The sequence below is a fragment of the Hyperolius riggenbachi genome, chromosome 1 (assembly GCF_040937935.1).
Source record: "Hyperolius riggenbachi isolate aHypRig1 chromosome 1, aHypRig1.pri, whole genome shotgun sequence".
Classification (NCBI taxonomy): Eukaryota; Metazoa; Chordata; class Amphibia; order Anura; family Hyperoliidae; genus Hyperolius; species Hyperolius riggenbachi.
In genome coordinates, this window is record NC_090646.1 from 574189443 (window position 1) to 574213388 (window position 23946).

The 23946-nt window shown below is 42.3% G+C and overlaps 1 protein-coding gene across 1 annotated transcript in view; it reads left to right on the forward strand.

The window, feature by feature from the left end:
• The window catches only part of EDIL3 (EGF like repeats and discoidin domains 3), an 888147-nt gene that overhangs the window by 478099 nt on the left and 386102 nt on the right, over positions 1-23946 (forward strand). The gene's annotated exons all lie outside the window — the stretch shown is intronic.

Below are 23946 nucleotides of genomic sequence, written 5' to 3' on the forward strand. Positions count from 1 at the left end.
TGCTGCACGCAGCTAGCACTTTGCTAGCTGCGTACAGTGCCCGATCGCCGCCGCTACCCACCGATCTGCCGCTATCCGCGTTGCCGCAGCCACCCCCCCCAGACCCCATGCGCTGCCTGGCCAATCAGTGCCAGGCAGCACTGTGGGGTGGATCGGAATCCCCTTTGACGTCACGACGTCGATGACGCCGCTGACGTCATCCCGCCCCGTCGCCATGGCGACGGGGGAAGCCCTCCAGGAGATCCCGTTCTTTGAACGGGATCTCCTGATCTCCGATCGCCGGAGGCGATCGGAGGGGCTGGGGGGATGCCACTGAGCAGCGGCTATCATGTAGCAAAAAAAAAAACAACGTATTTGCTGCCCCCTGGCGGATTTTAATAAACCGCCAGGGAGGTTAATCTCATCCTTTAAATGGATATATTTCTTATTTTCAAATGTTAATATGGAGGAAAAGGAACCAGGATAGAAAGGACCAGTGTGGTTTGTATTATAAAAGAACATATTTTCTTATGAAATCTTTATGGGATGCGTGACTAGGCGAGGCGTGCCAGAGGCGTGGTTAGGGGTGTGGTAGGGGCATGGCTTAAAGTAACACTATCAATGCCCAAGTGTTCTAAAATAACAACCTACAAATAATGTCTAAGTAGCTGTGTTAACATTTTCCTACTATTCGTGTTAAATATCAGAGACAAAAGCTTTAATTCCTTGTGTGTAGATTTTAGCTAGGTTTGGAATGTCTCATTTGCATAGGTGAATCTCTGCAGTCTGACATGTTAAGAACAGTGTAATATTGAAGCAGAATTATTTGAAAACAGGTATCCGGTTTCACACACTACAGCATTACAAATGTTTATGTTGCACATAAGATACATTTCCTCTGCTCTCTGTGAGAGAAAGCTCTGCCTGTCTCTGACTGAGCTCTCTGCACACGTAGTTAATGATGCACTGTGAAGGGAATCCCCCCTCCCCTCATGGCTGAGACTGCCATCAGAATTTCAGCAGACTGCCTTAAGAAAAATGTGAAAGGAATTAGATAACAGTAATCAAATAGATAAGCAGTGAAATGTATACACCAGTACTACAGCAGCACTTCCCAAACATGTTCTATCTCATTTGAAAAAAACATGTTAATCGATAGTGTCCCTTTAAGTGTCCCTCTTTCTCATCTCAAAAAGTTGGGCGATATGGCAGAGGTAGTGACCACACCAGGCCCCTGGACCAGAGGGACCCATTTAGGAGGCCCTCCTTCATCCATCTTATTAGTTTTTCATTGGTGATGTGCTGGTAATGAACACCTCTATAAGCTTGTCTGAATAGGTGTGTCTTGAGGGTACGTTTTAAAATTTCCAAGCTTTGAGCATGGTGGATTGGCTGTGGTATAGAATTCCAAAGTAGAGGTGATACTCATGAGAAGTCCTGGATGCGAGAGTGAGATGGGGTGACCAAGCTGGACAACAAGAGGGTCTCTTTGGAGGAGTGAAGGTTCCCAGGATGGATTATATCTGGAGATTAATAAAGAAATGTATGAAGGGGATAGCCTGCGTAGAGCCTTGTATGATAGTGTTAGGAGGTTAGACTGGTGGATGAGATGAATAGCAGAGTTCAGTAGGGACTGGAGAGTTGCCAGTCTGTTTTTTGATAGGCCACAGAGTAGGGTGTTACAGTAATCAAGACGGAAGATGATTAGAGCTTATGTACTAAGGTTACTTATTAACAAAGATTTTCAGAATTGGAGGACACCAGAACAATGGCCATCTTCCTTATGCTGGGTACACACGATGCGATTTTCCGCTCGATTGATTATTTCCGACATGTTCGATCGGGCTTTGATCGATACAGCCGTCAATTTTGCATACTTAACACTGTCAAAATATTTCTAGGAACTCCCACCTTTGCAGCATCTTCAAAATACATTTTTTGCTGTTCCAGAGGCCTATCACATTCCTAGCAACATTCTCTTAGTATTCCTGACATATCTAACAGAGCTTCCCCACCCCTTCTTCAGCAACTTCACTGCTTCTGGCCTCCTCTGAGGTAAACTTTCCGACTGTCAAATCTAGTTAACTTCAAGCAAACCTCTATCAGAAATGAGCTTAATAAGCTGAATGTCAGCAGCATATAATGAGTGATAAGGGCATTCACAGTATGTTTTCTAGAATTTGGTTTGAAGATTCATTGTTTGTTTTCATTCTCTCATGGGGGAACAGGAAATCTGTGGCTTTGTGCCCCACATTTGCCTTCCTCAGTCTTTAAGAGATTGATTATTGGTTCTGTTGAAAACAAAATTCTGCTTCCATTTACCACTTTTACATTGCTGATTTTCAACTGAAATGTGACTGGTTGCTATGGGCAAACTACTCCCCATGAATGAAGCCTTGGCAGTTTATTTATTTAAAGGATAAATGGTTCTATGTTAAAGAGAAACCGTGACCAAGAATTGAACTTCATCCCAATCAGTAGCTGATACCCCCTTTTACATGACAAATCTATTACTTTTCACAAACGGATCATCAGGGGGCTCTGTATAGCTGATATTGTAGTTAAACCCCTTCCACAAGAAACTCTGAGGACCATGGTACTCCTGGCAGTTTCCGGTCTGTGAACCTTGTTGCATTGTGGGAAATCGCTGTTTACAGCTGTTTCCAACTGCTAAAAAAGAAAGCAGCAGCTACATCACCTGCCAGCAGTAAAAATGTCACCATGTGATAAATGTCAGAATGTAAATGTGAGAAAACGCGGAAAAGCCGCCGCAAGTACTCAGAGTAAGGCGGCTGATTCCGCGTTCAACATGATGGCTTGCGCGCAGGGACCTGCATTTACTGGCCTGACGGAACGCGGAGAAACCGCCACATGCCCAGAGAACAGGGCAGCGGATTCCGCGTCCGACGCGGCGGTTTGCACGCATAGGCCTACTCCTGTCTGTACTGCTGAACGCGGAGAAAACGCCGCACGCTCAGACAGCGGTGCGGCGGATTCCGCATCCAAAACAGCAGAGGCATTACAACAGATGTCTGGTGTGGCTGGGACTGATAGTCCACACAGGTTCAGAAGGATGCATGCGCGCGCGGAGAGGCAGAGCATTTATAACAGTCAGAGGGGTGTCATCTGACCAGGCCGGTCAGCTGACAATTCTTTCAGGTTTCATTGGTCCAGCACTTAGGGGAGGCGCAGGAGAGCGCTGGTGTATATATACTGGGTGCTGGTCATTCCTCTGGTGTCTGGCGTTGCGATCACTACATGGTAGCACTCAGACCCTGTCAGTATCTGTGTTACATTAGACCAGTTTCCAAGGTGTTGATGACCACGGAACTCACACCTTAGTCTAGGAAATTCTGTTATCATCTGTGTTATTGTCTAGACCAGTTTCCAAGGTGTTGATGACCACGGAACTCACACCTTAGTCTAGGAAATTCTGTTATCATCTGTGTTATTATCTAGACCAGTTTCCAAGGTATTGATGACCACGGAACTCACACCTTAGTCTAGGAATTGTTGATTATTTGTTATGACCTTCTGCTTTCCTGACCATTCTTCTGATCTCTGATTTTGTACCTTGTCATTCTGATACTCTGTTGCTGAACTTGGCTAGTCTCTGGATTCTCCACCCGTCTACTGTCTCTGTACTTTAACTGTCCGTGTGTTAACGACCTGGCCTGCCCGACCTCGAGAACTATCTCTCCTGTTGAGAGATAGTTTACAGATCTGTCAGTGACACTCCCTCATTGGTGTCACTCACGTTCTGTCCTTCCTATACTCCCGGCCTGACTCCTCCCTGCGGGGAGTTCAGACCAATGGAAGGAACTTGCTGCAGAGCAATACTCCTTATTGCTCTAGCACCTGACATTCAGGTGCGATCCTCAAAGTATTTCTGTTGCACCAAAACACTCTCATCACTCAGGTGTCCAAAGGTTAGAGATATATCTGATTATCGGTGATACTGCAGATTATCAATAATCGGGTATATATATCTGCATTCTCGGTGATACTGCAGATCACCGGTAATCAGATCCTCTCTGTGTTACACCGATCGTTACAAAACGCCAGACCCAAAATGCAAATGGACGCACACACTGACCGTCTGGGCACACTTACCACTTCGGTGGATACCATCAACCAAGTGCTGGGTAATCACAAGGCAATGATTGACGCTTTGTCCGGTTCTTTACAAACCCTTCAGACGGCTGTGGATGAGGTGCGATCCCCTCCTAGCACAGACATACATATGCCTGTACCTGAAAAATTTTCTGGTCACAGATCTGACTTTCGAAATTTTAGGAGTAGAGTGTTGTCATCATTTGAGTTGAGACCTAGATCTTCAGGAACCATGACCCAAAGGGTCACATTTATTAAGACTTTGTTAACAGGTGATTCTCAGACCTGGGCATACAGTCTGCCCACCGGAGATTTAGCTTTGACCTCCGTAGATGAATTTTTTAAGGCTATGACAGTAATTTACGATGATCCAGACATTGCCTCGACTTCTGAGCGGAAGCTCAAGTTGTTGCGTCAAGGCAAGAGTCCGGTCGAGGAATATGCTGCCGAATTTAGGAGGTGGTCAGTTTCAGCCAGGTGGGACACCTATGCCCTTTTAGACTGTTTCTTATCAGGATTATCAGATGAGGTCTCAGACCTTATGTTAAGTCAGCTTGAACTTAAAACTGTCGATGAGGCCATTTCATCGGCCATCAGGATTGATCGCAGATTCCGCTATCAAAGGCAGACCCGGAGTAGGAACAATGTTAAAATGGTGTCCTACGCTGCGCCTCCAGTGACTCCATCTCCTCCCGTTTCACCTCCACCCGAGCCAATGCAGATTGGTCGGTCAAGACTGTCTCAAGTGGAGCGGAGACGCAGGATTTCTGAGCAATTGTGTCTTTATTGTGCAGAGGGGGGTCATAGAGTGCGAAATTGCCCTAAGAAGTCGGGAAACGCTACTGCCTAGGAGTAGTTGGGGGTAATATCCTAGGCGTACAGCTCTTACCCCTAGAGGATAAGCGGTTACTTCTTCCTTGTATGGTTACATGGGATGATAAATCTGAAGTCTCTGAGGCCTTCATTGATTCAGGCTCAGCGGCTAATTTTATGGATTACGAATTTGCAAATAAATTGAGTATTCCGCTCACCCCGGTAAAACCACCCCTCCAGGTTACGGCAGTGGATGATTCACCCCTGCAGCGTAACCATCCTCTGTCCCAGACACCAGAGGTGGAAGTCACTATAGGGGTGCTGCATAGAGAGAAATTGCAGTTTTTTGTGTTGCGCATGATAACCTCCACAGTCATCCTTGGCATGCCGTGGTTACACCTTCACTCCCCTCAGATAAATTGGGCCACTGGTCAGCTAACGAGCTGGTCAGCCCATTGTTTTCGTCATTGTTTAGTGAAGGTAACCTTAGGCCAGACCAGGATTCATGTGGAGGGAGTTCTGAAACAATATGCTGAGTTTTCGGACGTGTTTTGTCCCAAAGCTACCGATAAACTACCTCCTCATCGCCCTTTTGATTGCCCCATTGATCTTCGATCGGGTTGTATGCCCCCTAGAGGTCATCTCTACAATTTGTCTGGGCCAGAAAAGCTGGCCATGCAAGAATACATCCGTGAAAACTTAGCTAAGGGATTCATTCGCCCTTCCCGGTCGCCTGCCGGAGCAGGTTTCTTTTTTGTAAAAAAAAAAGACAGGGGCCTTCGGCCATGCATTGATTACCGGGGACTGAATAAGATCACAGTTAAAAATCGTTATCCGTTACCTTTGATAGACGATTTATTCACCCAAGTCACCAATGCTAGGATTTTTTCGAAATTGGATTTGAGGGGTGCATACAACCTGGTGCGGATCAGAGAGGGCGATGAATGGAAGACGGCCTTTAACACACCCGATGGGCATTACGAATACCTGGTGATGCCCTTCGGGTTGTGTAACGCCCCGGCCGTCTTTCAGGAACTCATCAATGAAGTTTTCAGAGAGGTGTTGGGTAAATTTGTCTTAATTTACCTGGATGATATACTAATCTTTTCAGACAACCTCTCTGAGCACAGGTCTCATGTCAAATTCGTGCTGCTGACAGCATGACAGTAGGCCAGTGGGAGCTGCTTAGTAAGGCAGGAAAGGCTGACCACAATGTATGACTCGGGCGTGCGTTTCACTCCATGATCTCCATCCTTCTTACAGAAAAAGGCAATTATAGAGGATTGAAGTCAGATATGAAATAATCTTAAGGGGTCAAGCATGCATTCCCTTTTCACAGGCTTCCTCTATTTCACAGGATTTGGACACTAATTTTTAGGTAAATGAGTTGCCTTATATCATCCTAGGCATGTATAGTACAGTAGTTTTCAAGTTAAAGGACACCTAAAGTGAGAGGGATACGAAGGCTGCCATATTTATTTTCTTTAACCCCCCTGGCGGTATAAAAAATTCCGCCAGGAGGGAGCGCAGCAGTTTTTTTTAAAAAAAAAATTTCTTATATCATGTAGCGAGCCCAGGGCTCGCTACATGATAGCCGCTGCTCAGCGGCATCCCCCCGCCCGCTTCAATCAGGAAATCCCGTTCAAAGAAAGGGATTTCCTGGAGGGCTTCCCCCGTCGCCATGGCGACGGGGCGGGATGACGTCACCGACGTCGGGTCGTCATTGGGAGTCCCGAACCACCCCTCAGCGCTGCCTGGCACTGATTGGCCAGGCAGCGCACGGGGTCTGGGGGGAGGGGTGCGCGGCGCGACGTATAGTGGCGATCGAGCACTACCATCCATTATAGTCTAACAACCTTTTTTGGAGGAGGCCAATTTATTTTTCAGTATGTTTTGAGGATGTGAGAGGAAACCCACACAAACACTTGAAGAACATACAAACTAGTATTCTGACCAGGGCTGGATTTTCCATAGGGCACTGTAGGCTCGTGCCTACAGACACCTAATTATGAAAGGGCAGCTCACTGCCATCCTCGAGTGCTTCCCTCCCTCCTTCCCTAGTCCTGAGTAGAGCATAAATGAGATTCCACCTGCAGCTGGTGGCATCTCTAGCTACCTAATACTTGGGGCCACCTGCGGATACTTAACATTGGGGATACTTCTGGCTACCTAATACTAAGGGGCACCTGTGGCCTATGTTGGGCAAGGAAAGTAGGGAAGAATAACAGCTGGGCCAGCCAGCACAGTTGTGGTGCGGTTCAGTGGGTGTTTGTGGATGGCAAAGTCTAGGGTACCATGACATCTGTGCCTATAGGCTACATTGTTGTAAATCTGGGCCTGAGTCTGGCTCAGATTCGTACCATGGACTCAGAGCTGCAAGATGAGAGTACTATCTACTACGCTACCATACTGCCTCATAAATGCTGCCTCAGGAACTGTTTACTGCCAGATAAACAGACTAGTACTGATGTGAGAAAGGGGCCCCCACTGTAATACCCCAGTAGGAACCACTAGTGTTTTACAGAGCTGGAATTATAAGGATGGAGCTCTGGCTTGCCTCTAAACATTCAGTGCAGTCCTATTTTCAGGATGCTGTACATTTATAGTACTATTTTATTACTATAACTGCTGTCGGTAGTGAATTTTGGCATAATATAAAGAATAAGAAATAAAAAGTCGTAAAAAGGCTGTTGATGGTTGTTCTCATGTGAGTATATTATGCGGTAACTCATTTAAATTCACATGTCAATAAATTCACTGCCTTCTTTTGACTTCACTGAAGCCCAAAAGAAAATCATTTTACTTGGAATTTTCAATGTTCGTACTGTCAGGCAGAAAATATCATGTTATGTAGTGGTCTGGTCTAAAAGGGTAATAGTCTCTTTATTATATGATGGTTGGCTGCACAGCTCTCAGCATGATGTAACATTTAGTCCATAATAACCAAAAACAATAAAATCAAACATAAAGATGATGGCAACAAATGGGTTTTGAAACAACATTCCCAGGAGGCATCATATTGTTTAACTCCCAACCTTCCCCCTTCATTGCACATGACTCTTATTAAACAACTTTCAGTAGAACTGAAGACGGGAATATTGCTTTTAAAGTCGGAGCTCTCCCTTTTTTCCTTGCAGTAGAATGACAGATATTATGCAGTTTAGTAGCTGCATGCATCCTCAAATATTGGAAAGGACTTGCTAAGGTTATTCTTTCAACTTAAATATAAGCTTGCATGCAAAGATCGTTTCATATCACGTATTTACTAGTATTGATCCCTCAAAGAACGATATGTTTCATTAGCAAAATACTTCTCTGAAAAGGCAGTGGTAATGATGTTAGATCATAGTATGAACCGGGCGGAGGCATATAGACAGAGGTCGACAGCAGGCCATTATGAGGAGTGTGTGTCTGAACCAACATGGGAGGTTAAAAGGAGGATTGACCAGATCATACAGCAGGGGTACAAGGATGGTTTTCTTGATAGCAAGGCAGTTGAATGTTTGTAGTGTGAACATCCTCAGACCCCTGTCGTATACTTATTACCTAGAATACACAAAGATCTTCTGAGTGACCGATTGTCTGCAGTGTTGGGTCGGTGCTATACGCTCGGTCAAAATGTGTTGACTCCTACCTACAAAAATGTGGCAGGAGAAGTTTTGTCCTGTCTTAAAGATACTAATGATTTTCTCAACAGTCTTGTTGACTTTGCCATGCTGCCAGAGGATGTTTTGTTCTGCGCCCTTGATGTCCAGAGGTTGTTTACCTCCATCCCCCATAAAGGTTTGTAGAGGGTGGAGTCAAAATGACTTGAGACATATTTACACAATGGTCTGATATACTTCTCATTGGACTGTTTAGAGATAGTTTTCGTGAGAATTATTTTTGATTTGATGGGTCTGCCTTACAAGTAAGCTACCAGTGAAGAGTTGGGGAACAAGGGTGTCTATCACCAGACTTATTCTGTTCCAACCAGTAAACCTTCAATTCTCAAAAGAATCACCCCAGAGCCCCCACCCACAACTGCACCACCCACACTAAGCCATGGCCCACTACTGTGCCGCCCACATTAATCTGCCACCCAGGGTCAATGCATACTCACAATCTTCTGTTAGTGTAAAGGATTCCTAGCTGAATGATTGTTGAGTAAGCAGTTGCAACTTTCTGGATGTTCAGTTTAACTGTCAACTAGCCTCAGTGTATCCACACCATGTCTTATTACAAGTGTCTTTTAGTTATATAGATTCCAAAACCAACCAATACAGTTGACCCTTTCATGAAGGAGTCAGCTAAATAACTGTTTATTTTTGGGGCTTTCAAGCCTTGACAATTTTAAGGTTTTTCTTAGCTGGGTCTTGTTATAGAGAAACTTAACTAAATGTGCAGATTACAACACTATTTGGTTGAAATGTACTCCTCCTCACGTGATTGTCTCTCTCTCTCTTAGTTACCGTTTGTTGTCTCTTTAGTGCATCTGGCAGCATAGCGAGTAATGTCATATTGTGCATGTACCTTGGACTGCTCATGCTCCTTCCTTCCTCTGTCACACTCCCACTCATCCCAGCACTCAGGTGATATGACTGATGTCCCATGGAAACCTGGTCTTGTACCATTATATTTATACTGAAGCAGCACATCATGAGGGTTTGGGGAAGGGCAGCTTGTCTATCACATATATGGCTCTACAAACCATATATGGTCCAACATTTACTGTAGATACCAGGACACACAGAAGTAGTTTCCTGTTTATGGAGCATAGGAAAACAAACTGTTGCATATGAGAAAAAATTCAGCATTCATGCATTCAAGTCTATGGGCTAAAGAGAGTTATATTTTTGTGAAATTACGCCTTATTGCAAAATTATAGCTCATAATTGTGTTTGCATGCAAAATTAATTTTGCATTATGATATTGCATCATAATGGGGAGTGGCTTAGTAGTTAGTGCTCTCGCCTATGTTCTCCCCGTGTCTGTGTGGTTTTCTCCCACATCACAAAAACATACAGATAAGTTAATTAGCTTCCCCCTAAATTGGCCCTAGACTACGATATGTACACTACATGATACATACATAGACATACACAGTGGGATGCAAAAGTTTGGGCAACCTTGTTAACTGTTATGATTTTCCTGTATAAATCATTGGTTGTTGTGATAGAAAATGTCAGTTAAATATATCATATAGGAGACACACACAGTGATATTTGAGAAGGGAAATTAAGTTTATTGGATTTACAGAAAGTGCGCAATAATTGTTTAAACAAAATTAGGCAGGTTCATAAATTTGGGCACCACAAAAAAGAAATGAAATCAATATTTAGTAGATCCTCCTTTTGCAAAAATTAAAGCTTTTAAACGCTTCCTGTAGGTTTCAATGAGAGTCTGGATTATGCTTGAAGGTATTTTGGACCATTCCTCTTTACAAAACATTTCTAGTTTATTCAGGTTTGATGGCTTCCGAGCATGGACAGCTCTCTTTAACTCACACCACATGTTTTGAATTATATTCAGGTCTGGGGACTGAGATGGCCATTCCAAAACATTGTACTTTTTTCTCTGCATGAATGCCTTAGTGGATTTTGAACAGTGTTTAGGGTTGTTGTCTTGTTGAAAGATGCAGCCCCGGCGTAGCTTCAGCTTTGTCACTGATTCCTGGACATAAGTCTGCAGGATCTGCTAATACTGAGTGAAATTTATGTGTCCCTCAACTTTGACAAGATTCCCAGTCCCTGCACTGGCCACACAGCCCCACAGCATGACGGAACAACCACCATATTTTACTGTAGGTGGCAGGTGTTTTTATTGGAATGCTATGTTCTTTTTCCTCCATGCATAATGCCCCTTGTTATGCCCAAATAACTCAATTTTAGTTTCATCAGTCCACAGCACCTTATTCCAAAATGAAGCTGGCTTGTCCAAATGTGCTTTAGCATACCTCAACGGCTCTGTTTGCGCTGTGGGGGGAGAAAAGGCTTCCTCTGCATCACTCTTGGATACAGCATTTCTTTGTGTAAGGTGCGCCGAATAGTTGAACAATGCACAGTAACTCCATCTACAGGAAGATGATGTTGTAGGTCTTTGGTGCTGGTCTGTGGGTTGAATCTAACCTTTCTCAACATTCGTCGCTTCTGTGTATCCGAGATTTTTCTTGGTCTGCCACTTCGAGCCTTAACTTGAACTGAGCCTGCGGTCTTCCATTTCCTCAATATGTTCCTAACTGTGGAAACAGACAGCTGAAATCTCTGAGACAGCTTTCTGTATTCTTCCCCTAAACCATGATGGTGAAAAATCTTTGTCTTCAGGTCAATGAGAGTTGTTTTAAGACCCCCATGTTTATACTCTTCAGAGAAAGTGAAAAGAGGAGGGAAACTTACAACTGACCCCCTTAAATACTCTTTCTCATAATTGGATTCACCTGTGTATGTAGGTCAAGGGTCACTGAGCTTACACAGCCAATTTGAGTTCCAATAATTTAGTTGTAAAGGTGTTGGAATCAATAAAAAGACAACAGTGCCCAAATTTATGCACCTGCCTAATTGTATTTAAACAATTATTGTGCTCTTTCTGTAAATCCAATAAACTTCATTTCATTTTTCAAATATCACTGTGTGTGTCTCCTATATAATATATTTAACTGACATTTTTTTTATCATAACAACCAACGATTTATACAGGAAAATCATGATGAATGATTAACAAGGTTGCCCAAACTTCCGCATCCCACAGTAACTATGGTAGAGATTAGATTGTGAGCACCACTGAGGGACAGTTAGTGACAAGACAATAAACTCTGTACAGCGCTGCAATATATGTCAGTGCTATATAAATATTAAAATAAATAATTCTGAATTATGCTGCAAGATTACTGCCATGCGAAATTCAAGCTCATCGCTATTCCTGAGCATTTTTTGATGCAAAGTTTATTAAGGAGTCTTTCTGTTGTTATACGAATGGCTGCAGAGAAAACGAACCTTGTGAGGACCACAATATCTGGATAGTGTAATGGTTAAGGGCTCTGCCTCTGACACAGGAGACCTGGGTGCAAATCTCGGCTCTGCCTGTTCAGTAAGCCAGGGCCTATTCAGTAGGAGACCTTGGGCAAGACTCCCTAACACTGCTACTGCCTATAGAGCGTGTCCTATTGGCTGAGGTTCTGGTGCTTTGAGTCCACTAGGGGAAAAGCGCGATATAAATGTTCTGTGTTTGTTTATTTGTATTTTGTTGTAGAGCCGTGTGCTGGTTACTGTGTGTTATTGTTTTGTCATTGGTTAAATGGAAACTGTATTCTTTAGTTTGCAAATCTTCAACAGAGAGCATGTTCATTAGTGTTGATTCATTACCAAAATTGTATATGCAGCTACCATGCACTATTTTACCTTGTAACATTGTGTGAAATTGGCACACACCCTCAAGTATATTATCATATGCTATCCAATGTGTTCTTTTATATGTTAATTACATACATGAACATAAACTTTTTATTCCAGTTACATGACTTAAAGAGAAACTCCGACCAAGAATTGAACTTTATTAAAATCAGTAACTGATACCCCCTTTTACTTGAGAAATCTATTCCTTTTCACAAACAGACCATCAGGGGGCGCTGTATGACTGATATTGTGGTGAAACCCCTCCCACAAAGAAATTCTGAGTACGTACTCTTGGCAGTTTCCTGTCTGTGAACCCTGTTGCATTGTGGGAAATAGCTGTTTACAGCTGTTTCCAACTGCCAAAACAGCAAGCAGCAGCTACATCACTTGCCAGCAGTAAAAATGTCACCATGTGATAAATGTCAGAATATAAATCAGGGATTTAAAATATTTTACAATGGGCAAACACTGACTAAATCATTTATACATAATTATCGTAAAAATGAAGCACTTTTTTATTATATTATTTTCACTGGAGTTCCTCCTTAAGGATTGCTAATGTGTAAGCCTATTATCTTAGCTTATTATCTTACTTATTGAAAATGTATCATTTTAAAGGATTGGAGCTCTGTTCACATACAGGATATATTTCTGTATAGCGTCCCATTAACAAGACAATTTTTAGTAAAATCAGGGATTTAAAATATTTTACAATGTACAAACACTGACTAAATCATTTATACATAATTATTGTAAAAATGAAGCACTTTTTTATTCGATTATTTTCACTGGAGTTCCGCTTTAAAGTTTGAATTACTGGTACTTAATATAAACATACACTATGTATCATTTGCAGGGTGATTAAGCAGTATTTGTATGCTCCCACAATAATTCTAGCATTGTATTTTCATGCATAAAAAGCAATACACAACCACTATGTGAAAAATGATGCGTTTTGCTTTTAAACTGTGGATGTTAGATATTTAAGTTGGAGGATAATCTGTGAAAACTAGGTGTTACGGCATGACTCTGGAGCATAAGTCAGCTTCTGTTGCAAGGATATGTTAACAAAAGACAGATTGCATTATTTTTCCATGGATAAAACATGTCAAATATTATACTTTACTGATGCCACTCATCGGCACATTTATTAGGACCATCAGAAGGAAAATTGAATTAAAACTGGTGCATAAGTGGTGCAGCTGCTCAGAGCGTGCAACCAGAGTCCTTCATCAAGAGCTCTGCTCCAATTTAGCACCAGTTTTACTTGATTTTGTTAACCCTAGCCTATTGTTCTATTAGGACATAATACAAGAATTGAAAAAAAAAAAAGGATCTATAAATACCTTTGTTTCCTAAGACAGGCCGTTTGTGAGGCCGCTTATGCTCTCCTCTCCCTTTTATTTTAAGTACAAAGTGATGAGGTCTACATTTTTGATGCTTGATGATGCATGGCTAGGAGAGCTTTGTTGGTTGTCCCATGTTGCTAGGATGCAGGAAAAGCAGGCAAAAAAAGGGCACTGGGGGCTTATAACCACTATTTACCATTTATAGCCACTTTTTATTTATTTACAGCTGCTATTTACCATTTGTAGCAGATAATTATGGCTCTTAACATTGCCACCTGTGGTGCACAAAAATATTGGGGGTTAGTGTTAGGAGGCAGGTTTCTTTGGTGTTAAGGTAGCGTGGGAATGTGTGTGGGGGGAGGGAGGGTGTCCTTAAGGCTTAAGGTTAGCCACCACCAGGGGGGAGGGGGTTAAGGTTAGGCACCACCAGGGGGGAGGGGGCTAAGGTTAGGTACCACCAGGGGGACCTTAGAGTTAGGCCTCTGTAGAGGGAGTGTTCTGTGTGAGAGTGAGGTTAGGTTAGGCCATAGTACAATATTGGTAAAAATTACTAATATTTTACTATCAGAATTAGTAATAGCAGATCTGTAGTCTGTACCCCACCTAGAAGTCTAATATGCAAATGTGCTGCCACTGGCACTCCTATACACTTGAGTTGATTTTTTTTTTATTACTATGATATGACCTGGTATTAGAGATGATGGTGAAATGTATTAAAGCAATAGTTGATCCCCTGATTTTTTTATGTGAGATATACATATGATAACACATAGAGTTAAACTGTAGACATATGTGTTTTTTACTGATACACACAGTACACAGACCTTTCTGAAGTGCTTCATGGAGAACATTAAAGCACTTACCTCACCAACTGAACTATAAAGGGGTCCACAATGTAATGCCTGCCACATTCTAAACAGATGCTGGGTAACCTAGTATGCTTTTAGGAAGAAACCAGAATAGATAAAGGAAACACACAAACACACAAGGAACATACAAAATTCCTAGGGGCTAATTTATAAAGTAGTAATGAATATAGGTTTCATAATATTGTCTGGCAACACCATTCATAGTCATATTCCTTCCTAATTCCTATTTATTCAAGTCAACCAAGCACTGGCAGAGAAAAACATATTAATAATGTGTATAAATATTACCAATATTACCAAAGTGCTTAAAGAGAAATACTGTCATTGTTGTTAAACAATCCCATCAGTTCAGCTTTGTATATTGTCAGGATATATGGCACATATTATTTGAAATTGTATCCCTTTTGTATTTGAATCAGATAATATGCTAATCTACACTTGCTCATACAAACTCTGTGATGACTGAGAGTGTCTGACCTTCCTGTGCAGTTTGTGCAGGTGTGGAAAACCAGCAACAATTGTTCTTCCTGTGCAGTTTGTGCAGGTGTGGAAAACCAGCAACAATTGTTCTTCCTGTGCAGTTTGTGCAGGTGTGGAAAGCCAGCAACAATTGTTCTTCCTGTGCAGTTTGTGCAGGTGTGGAAAACCAGCAACAATTGTTCTTCCTGTGCAGTTTGTGCAGGTGTGGAAAACCAGCAACAATTGTTTGTGTTCTGTGCACCTAAATACTCATGCAGGAAGGATAGGCTAAACTGGGCTGTCTGTAAGAAAAACTAGTGTAATACAGTATACAGATTTCAGATTAGAAATGGAACGCAACCTGGGCTTACAGTCAGTTTTCAAAACATAGCTGGGTGCAGACTAAAACTGAAAGGTCATTTTTTATAGCATTAAATTGCAAAATCATTTGTGCAAACCTAATAAATGTTTATAGTACATTTCTAGCAAAAGTGAAATTCCCCTTTAACTATACAAGAGAAAAAGGAGTTTCAAACACAGATATTTTAATTTAATTTTAAAAAGGGAAGTTTTGTATTCACAACATTTTAATGTTGTTCTTATAAATATATATATATATATATATATATATATATATATATATATATATATATATATATATATATATATACATATATATATATATATATATATATATATATATATATATATATATATATATATATATATATATATATATATATATATATATATATATATAGGCTGGCCTGGTGATTCTTTACTGGCTGACTTGGTGGTTTTGTGCTGGCTGGCATGGTGATGCTGTGCTTTGATAGCTGGGTGATGCAGTGTGGGCTGGTTTAGTGATATTGTGCAGTCTGGCTGGCCTGGTAATGCTGTGCCTGCCAACTGGCCTGGTGATGCTGTTCTTGCTTCTGCCTGGCCTGGTGAAGTAGTGTTTGTTGGTTGGTTTGCAGAAGCTGTGTGGACTGGCTGGCCTGGTGAGGCTATGTGATCTGGCTGGCCTGGTGATGCTGTGCTTGCCAGCTCACCTGGTGGTCATGTTGTGCTAGCTGTTGCCTCCTGGCTGGCTCCAGACTGTGGTGGCTGCCAACTGGGTCTGGTGTTGATGGGGGCTGTGTGGCTGCCGTATTTAATGGTGAATGTGAGTAATGTCCGGTGTGCGCATGCAGGAGGGAGCTACACATGCTTTCCAACCCGGTGGCAGAGCATATAACATGGCGCTGAGCATGAGTGAGGCACTGGCCGCAGGTGCACGACAGTGTGCGCTCGCGCATGCGTGGCCTGGCCGCGCATGTGCAGTCCACCCTGACTGGCAATAACGGAGCTTCTACCGAAGGATCCAGGAGGCTGAGGACGGCGGCGTGGGAGCGATCAGCGTGGCAGGGCTGGAGAAAACCTCATGTATGTTTAAAACTTTTATGTCCCATCGTCTCAGGTTTACTTTAAGAAGGAAATTAAGGACGTTTTAACGCATACACTTTCCAGCAAGTAGTTTACTAGCCACCCCGACATAGAAACCTGAATGTTGGCGGTATTCAGATTTCTATGGTTTTTCTCCAGTGACAAATGTATGGGTCAAACTTGAGGATGAACCGAATTCAAACACCAACGCTAATCACAAACAGTTTTATTGTGCAACTAAAATAAAGCGTTTATTTGCAGCTTTAGTCATGAGAAATTCCAATTAAAATCTAGACTGTGAGTTCATTTATACAAGCCTTCCATTTTTTTAAAGATCTTCTTTAGATCTATACTTACAAAGAATGTAATGGTCTTATAACTTTTTTTTTAGTTGTATAACGTTGTAAAAAAAGCTGCTTTAGTATTGTTATTGTTTTAAATACACATGGAGGTCACATGTAATTGTTAGAGATGCTGCTTTAATAGGCATGGTGAATTGCAGATTATACTAAGTAGTGTTCATTATATGATAATTAAATCCCTCTCTCTCATTTCTTTTCTAGCAAATCGAATGATCAGATATTTAAAAGCTAATGCAATATAAAAGGCACGCTTACGAGCATCAAATCTCAAACAAGCAAAGGCAGATTTATTTATTGTTTCATTTGCAGCGATCATGTTCACATCTTACTAGTTTCCATTGTTATTTCTGTCTTATTAATGTAAAAGGGACACTGGGTGCTCATAATGGAACTTTGGAATGCTTAATTCGGATAAGTGAGCATTTAGCATCAAGTAACAGAGGGGTACATGCAAAAAAGGCCAGCTAACTTAAAGGACGACTGATCCAAATTAATACAATAATAATAAACATAAAAGCACAATACTTACCTCTGTAGATTCAGTTTGCCATTGTCGTTCTTCTCTCAGTTGTCCCATTTGGCTGTAGCTCTACTCCGAATATCGTCATCTCCATCGTCAAAATGGCACTGACCCCAGAATAACTTTGCGGACAACTCTTCTTCTAACCAATTGGGATGGACAGGGATCTGGGGAAATATGGAAGCCCTACCATAGTCATATGTCTACTGTAGTCTAGAGACAATTTTTAGAGGAAGCCAATTAACTTATCTGCATGTTTTTTGGGATGTGGGAGAAAAACTGAGTGTCGGACATCTATTGCATTATGATCTACTCATAGTGTGGTAAGACTTACACATGTATTCTGCTTACCACAGTTTAGGAAACATCACTCCATTGGCCAGGAAACAGCAGTAATATTGCTGTGCACAGACATTGCATGGCAATATTATCCTTACTCACGACACTGTGTACCACCAGGTTACGTTATTAGCGTGACCCACGGTACTCGACTGCTATGGTAATGAGAATTACCGTTAATAGCACGATTTACCATAGCAACAGTCACGCTAGTCCAGTACCATGATTTGCACTAATATCATAACTTGTGGTACACAATGCCGTTAGTAAGGGTAATATTACTGCAGTCTCCTTCATCAGGCCTCATGTCACATATCGGTTCAAAACGAGGAGACAGTGAAGCCCTGGACTTCCAGTGGCAAGTAAAGAGCTGCACAGGAGATGGAAAGACAGCTGCATAATACAAGGAGAGGTAACTATAGATATGTGCCCTGTATATGTAGGTCCCACCTACTTGACTCATACATAAGCTACACCCCAACACACACACACTTTTAGGACACTTTTTGGTCCCAAAAATGTAGATTGTATGCGAGTATATATGGCACGCTTCCTCAACCCCAGGGTCCCTTGAGGACATTGCAGCGGTTCCCTAAGATTTCTACCTCCGATAACCACTCCCTCCGCTAATACAGATATTCCCTGAGATTAAAAAATTATTTGAAGGCTTCCTCCAGCATGAAAAGGATAAGAAAGCTGGTATTTTAAAATGTCCCTATTGTTGTAAATTACAGATTTAAATATTTATAGGTCACTTTTAACTGCGTTAAAAGTCTACTATTTTTTACTAAATACAATATATTATAAATCTAAAAAGGCAGTTCGTGTATGTTTTTTGTGTAGTAGGACTTTATAAAGGGAATTTCAAATGGAGGAGGATTTAGTCTCAAATCTCAAGCAATCAATTTTGTCATACTATTGAAGCTGATCAGTGACAGGCAAAGCCCAACAAGTTATGTTCCTGTTCAGAAGCGAGAGACACACTTAAGCTATAGGAAGATAATCTTTACTATGCAAAAATATACTCTTAAGTGAATTTCTGTGCTAAAGATGGATTAGTTTCAGCACAGAACATCATGGATTACGAAGTCCTAAGTTTCCTTGTCTGAATGGGGTCTTTTAAAGAAAACCAGAGATGATAAAAAATAAGTTTTATACATACCTGTGGCTTTCTCCAGCTCCATGCGCACGGATTGCTCCCATGCCGCCATCCTCAGCCTTCTGTATCGTTCACCGATACCGGTCCTGTAACTTCGGCCAGTCGAAGCCAGTCTGCACAAGAGAAATGCGCCAACTACATATCTCTCCGGCAATACAGAAGGCTTAGGATGGCGGCCTTGGGAGCAATCCGTGCGCATGGGGCTGAGGAAGCCCCAGGTATGTATAAAACTTTAATTTTTTATCGTCTCTGGTACACTTTAAAGGCAAGAAAAGAAAAGAAAAATATATATTTTTAGTTTGAATCTGATGTCAATGGCAATGAACTAATGATTGATGTATGTGGCTTATATGGTTTTAAAACATCTCAGTCTTCTTTTCAGAAAGAAAAAGGTCAGGATTGAATTGGCAGACGTTTGGTATAGTGTAGTAGTTCAAAGAGTTTTGTGCAAAATGATAAAACCTAATGTAAACTACCAATACATTCTTAAATAAAAGATATATGAAATCATATTTGAATCACTAACCCAAGTGACTTTGGCAATGCAAAAATTTACATTTACTAATAGATGTGAAATTTGTCATATCTAGTGGCAACGGAATGCCAATAAAGTGTCAATAATGTACATGTTTACAAGGCTAATTTAATCTAATACGAAATTAAGAATATGGTATATGGATGGTTGCAAATGCCTTTTGCAGATTGTTTTTTTTTTTGGGGGGGGGTCAATAAAGCTAGTTGATTGTAAAAATCCCAAAATAATGCGGAATACTTCTTTTTTTTGTGTGTGTGGGTGGGGGGGGGGGAGGGGGTGTACGTTATTATGCAGAAACCCGTTTGCGATTGGCAACTGTGGTAAACTTCTGTATTCTCTAATTGGTCTAATATTTCCAAAGACTTCTGATCGGCTTAAAATTTCTGTGGCAATCCGATTTCTGTGAATTCTGCATTCTGCGATTGGCCTGATATTAGAAGTCTTCTGATTGGCCTGAAATCCAAATTTCCACTGAACAATTCTATTCTGCATTCTCTGATTGGTCCAATGCTTCCAAGTTCTGCGATGGGGCTAAAAATTAACGAGTTGTGGTAATGTGGTATTTCCGGGGAATTCGGATTTCCACATACCGATTTTTGTTGTAATAAGCGGATTTCTGATCAATGACTCAGAAATCGGAATTCCATGGAAATCGGAAGCTCATCTCAAATAGGGTGAGAGCGCAGTCAGGGTTTGAGTTAGTCTGGGTTTTGCTTCTACACCTCAATCTAGTCTAGACAGATTGTTATTTAGCTCTCCCTTTTGTTCTTTTCTTCCTTCATTTCATTACAGTGCATGCAGTAAAGTCTGGTATTGTGAGAATCCGCGGAGACGCCGCCACACGGGGCAGCATGGCGGCGGTCTCCGCTTCCCAGCCAGCAAGTTCCGCCTTACATGCGGAACTGCAGGCACGGGCTGGTGGGGACACCGCCGCCGCGGCTGGCGACTTGGCGGCAGGTCCGGTGCTGCATCCGGCAGCCTTCAGCATGCGTTCGCGCGTGGACCCCGGGCCTGGCCTCTCTGCTACACAGAGGCAAAGGGTCACGCGCGCGCGCGCAAGGAGACAGGAGGTATACCACCTACTTAGGAGGGTCAGCTGACTCTCCAGTCAGCTGACTGCTGGAGCACTGAGGATTGGCTGGGTGGCGCTGCAGATGCGCTCCCAGCATATAAGGAGCCTTTCTTCAGTTGCTCCTTGTTTGCTGTCGTGAATACATTGCTGTGTTAGCGCTCAGACCTTAGCTGAGTGCCCTGGTGTTGATACTAAGGATTTCACACCTTAGTTAGGATTGTATTTGATATTGTATCTGTGTTTTGACTCCGGCTATCCTTGACTACTCTCTCTCTCAACGCTATTGTACCTCTGCCTATCTGATTCTTGTTGCCGACCTCTGCCTAATTACCAATTACTCTCCTGCCTTCCGCTCCTGTACTGCTACCGCCATCTCTGTTGCTGAACCCTTGCCTGTCTGACCTTTCTCCCTTCAGTGGAATGTCTCCCACTGGAGGGTTATTTCTGAGGCTTGCCTCTCCGAGACGCCTGCCCCAAGCAGACGATTGCTGCTAGGGGTCGAGATTCCTCACTCTGCCTGGGTAGAGGATCTCACTCACGGGGTTCCCATTCAGAGGTAACCACACCTCTGAGGAATTGCTGTGTGGTGGATATTTCCACACTTCTGTGATATATCACTGTATTTATTGTGTTTCTTTGCTGGGTGTCCAGAGGTTAGCAATATATCTGTATTATCGGTGATTCTGCAGATCGCCAATAATCAGGTATATCTGCATTCTTGGCGATACTGCAGATCGCCAATAATCAGATTCTCTCTGTGTGCTGACACCGATCATTACAGGTATTAGTCTGTTCTTATCCACTCCAGGGCCCATATGCAATTCACTTTTTTCACCTTAGTCTTCTCCTAGGAGATCATTTTTAATTTTGGACTTAAAATAACCTTTTCAGCACTTTTCAACTTAAAAAGTACCAAAAAGTTGGTGGAAAAGTACTATCAAAATTATTTTTAGTATTTTTTTGCTTTCTGGTGGCTTAAAACGCATTTTATTGGCATGTTTAAAAATATCACATAGGAAAAAAGTCGGATGAAAAAGGGAATTGCATATGGGCCCTTGTGTCTATTAGCAGGGTTATAATTATTTTATCTATACAGCGCCAACATAGTCTACAGGGCTTTACAGAGCACATAGTTATGTCACTAACTGCCCCTCAAAACAACTCACAATCTTTACTATACAGGTAGTCCCTGACTTACGAATGCCCAACTTACAAACGACCCACTGATACGAACGGAATGGATTCTCTGTTTCCATGGGAACAAGTCAAAACATTATTTTTTCAAATTGGACTTGTAGTTTTTGAGAAAATCGATTTTAAAAAAATCAAAGAAAAAATGGCTTTTTAACTTGTATAAACAGGTACAAAGGGCAGAGGTGACACAGAGGGGGGCACAGAGGAGGTACAGGGGACAGAGATGGCACAATGTTCCGACTTAAGAACAGATTCAGGTTAAGAACGAACCTACAGTCCCTATCTCGTTCGTTAACCGGGGACTACCTGTAGGCATAATGTTATGTTCCTAGTCTAAGGTGATTTTTTTTTTTGGGGGGGGGGGGGGTGATATAAACTCTCCAAAAAATGTTTTTGGGTTGAAACCAGAGGACCTGGACAAAAACCATGCGTAACATGGAAAGTACATACAAATTGCACATACAGTGTCTTGACTGTTATAATATAATATGGATCAGGCAAGGTTGGTAGACCTTCTTTGTGTGCCACCTGATAGATGCATGACAGCTGATAGAAAAAAAGTAAATGATTACGTGAAGATGAAAGATATAGCAATTCAACAAGCTGCAGATTAGTTTGGGGTAATCTAAGTTCAGGTCAGACAGCAGACTGGACAATGCCAAAGGACAAGCTGGATCAGTAATGAGATCAGATCATGATTTCCTTAAACAGCATAGAAGTCTAGACACAGCAAGACAGACAAACACGTGTGGCTCAGTCACTTGCACTGTGACCTTGTTTATATAATAGAAATCAATTAGCTGGGAGGGAGTAAAGCCCACAGATCTTTTGTTTTGGCAAGAGATGATGCTTGCAAATATTAAGTCATAAGTCCCCTAAGGTAATAGCAGTGCAAAAAGTCCAAATAAGGTAAAGTGGTTAATAAAGAACCAAGGAAAGCTGTCAGCCCAGAAATACTGTATCAGAAAAGTACAGATTTGTAAGATGGGGCAGAATGACCAGCAGTAAGCATGAAGCGTGTAGCAACAGGAAAAAGGGATGGAATTGTCCAGGGAGGCAAGGGGTATGGCAAGTCCAACAAGAGAAACACCATTGTCAGAGCCCTCCCTTTACACATGGATCAACCATTTTTACCTCTTTTCTCAGTTTGTACTTAAAGTGGACCCAAATTAAAAATACAATATTTCAGAAATAAAATCTATTTTCTAAATTATAATAATAAATAGCAGCTTTTCTCAGCTGCATGTGGACAAATATAAAATATTTTACATTTATTGGAGGAACCCCTCCCTTCCTTTCATATTGCCGGGACAGAATCCGGCAAACTGGTGGAGTAGGTGGTGTCCGTCAAAGGAAGAATTGCTAATGGCTGCCACCTGTATAACCCTAGTTATGATAGGCTTGAAGGAGTGTTTATTTATCTTTGTATGTGTCAGAGTGGTGCAACTAAATATTTTGAATTAAAAAAATGTTTTGTTTGGGTCCGCTTTAACCACTTGAGGACCCACCCTTTACCCCCCCTTAAGGACCAGCGTTATTTTTTGTGATCTGTGCTGGGTGGGCTCTGCAGCCCCCAGCACAGATCATGTTCCATGCAGAGCGATCAGATCGCCCCCCTTTTTTTCCCCCTATGGGGATGATGTGCAGGGGGGGTCTGATCGCTCCTGTGGGCAGGCATGTTGCGGGGGGGGGGGGGGGACCTCAAAATTCCCCCCTCCCTCTCCTACCTGCTCATCCCCGGTGATCAGGGCTGCACAGGACGCTATCTGTCCTGTGCAGCCAGTGACAGGCTGTCCCCTGTCACATGGCGGCAATCCCCGGCCGCTGATTGGCCGGGGATCGCCGATCTGCCTTACGGCGCTGCTGCACAGCAGCGCCGTACAATGTAAACAAAGGAGACAAATGTCTCCTACCTTTACATGTAGCTGATTGTGGCTCGCAGGCTATTCACGGAGACCCGCTCCGTGATCTAACGGGAAACAGCCGCTCGCGCGAGCGGCCTTTCCTGATTAATTAGGGAGGCACCTGGCGACGCACAGTTGCGTCGCTGGTCCTCCAGCTACCACCTTGCCGCCGCACGGTATGCGTGTGCGGTCGGCAAGTGGTTAAGTGTAGACAACACCTGTCTGCAATGCTGATCTTTTGCCTAAAATAGAGTCATAAACCTGCAACAAGCATGGAGCCAGAGAACAGTTAAGGTGGCTACACACCATACAAATTATTACATTTCTTTTCAATTCAAGAAGTACAATCAAATTTTCTGATTAATTGTAACACAACAAAAAATCTGGCCAATGCATCACACACACACGGGTTACATGTTTCCTCAATTATGAAAAAAAGATCGAAAACTCTGAAAAAAATGCTTGGGTCAAGATAAAGATAATG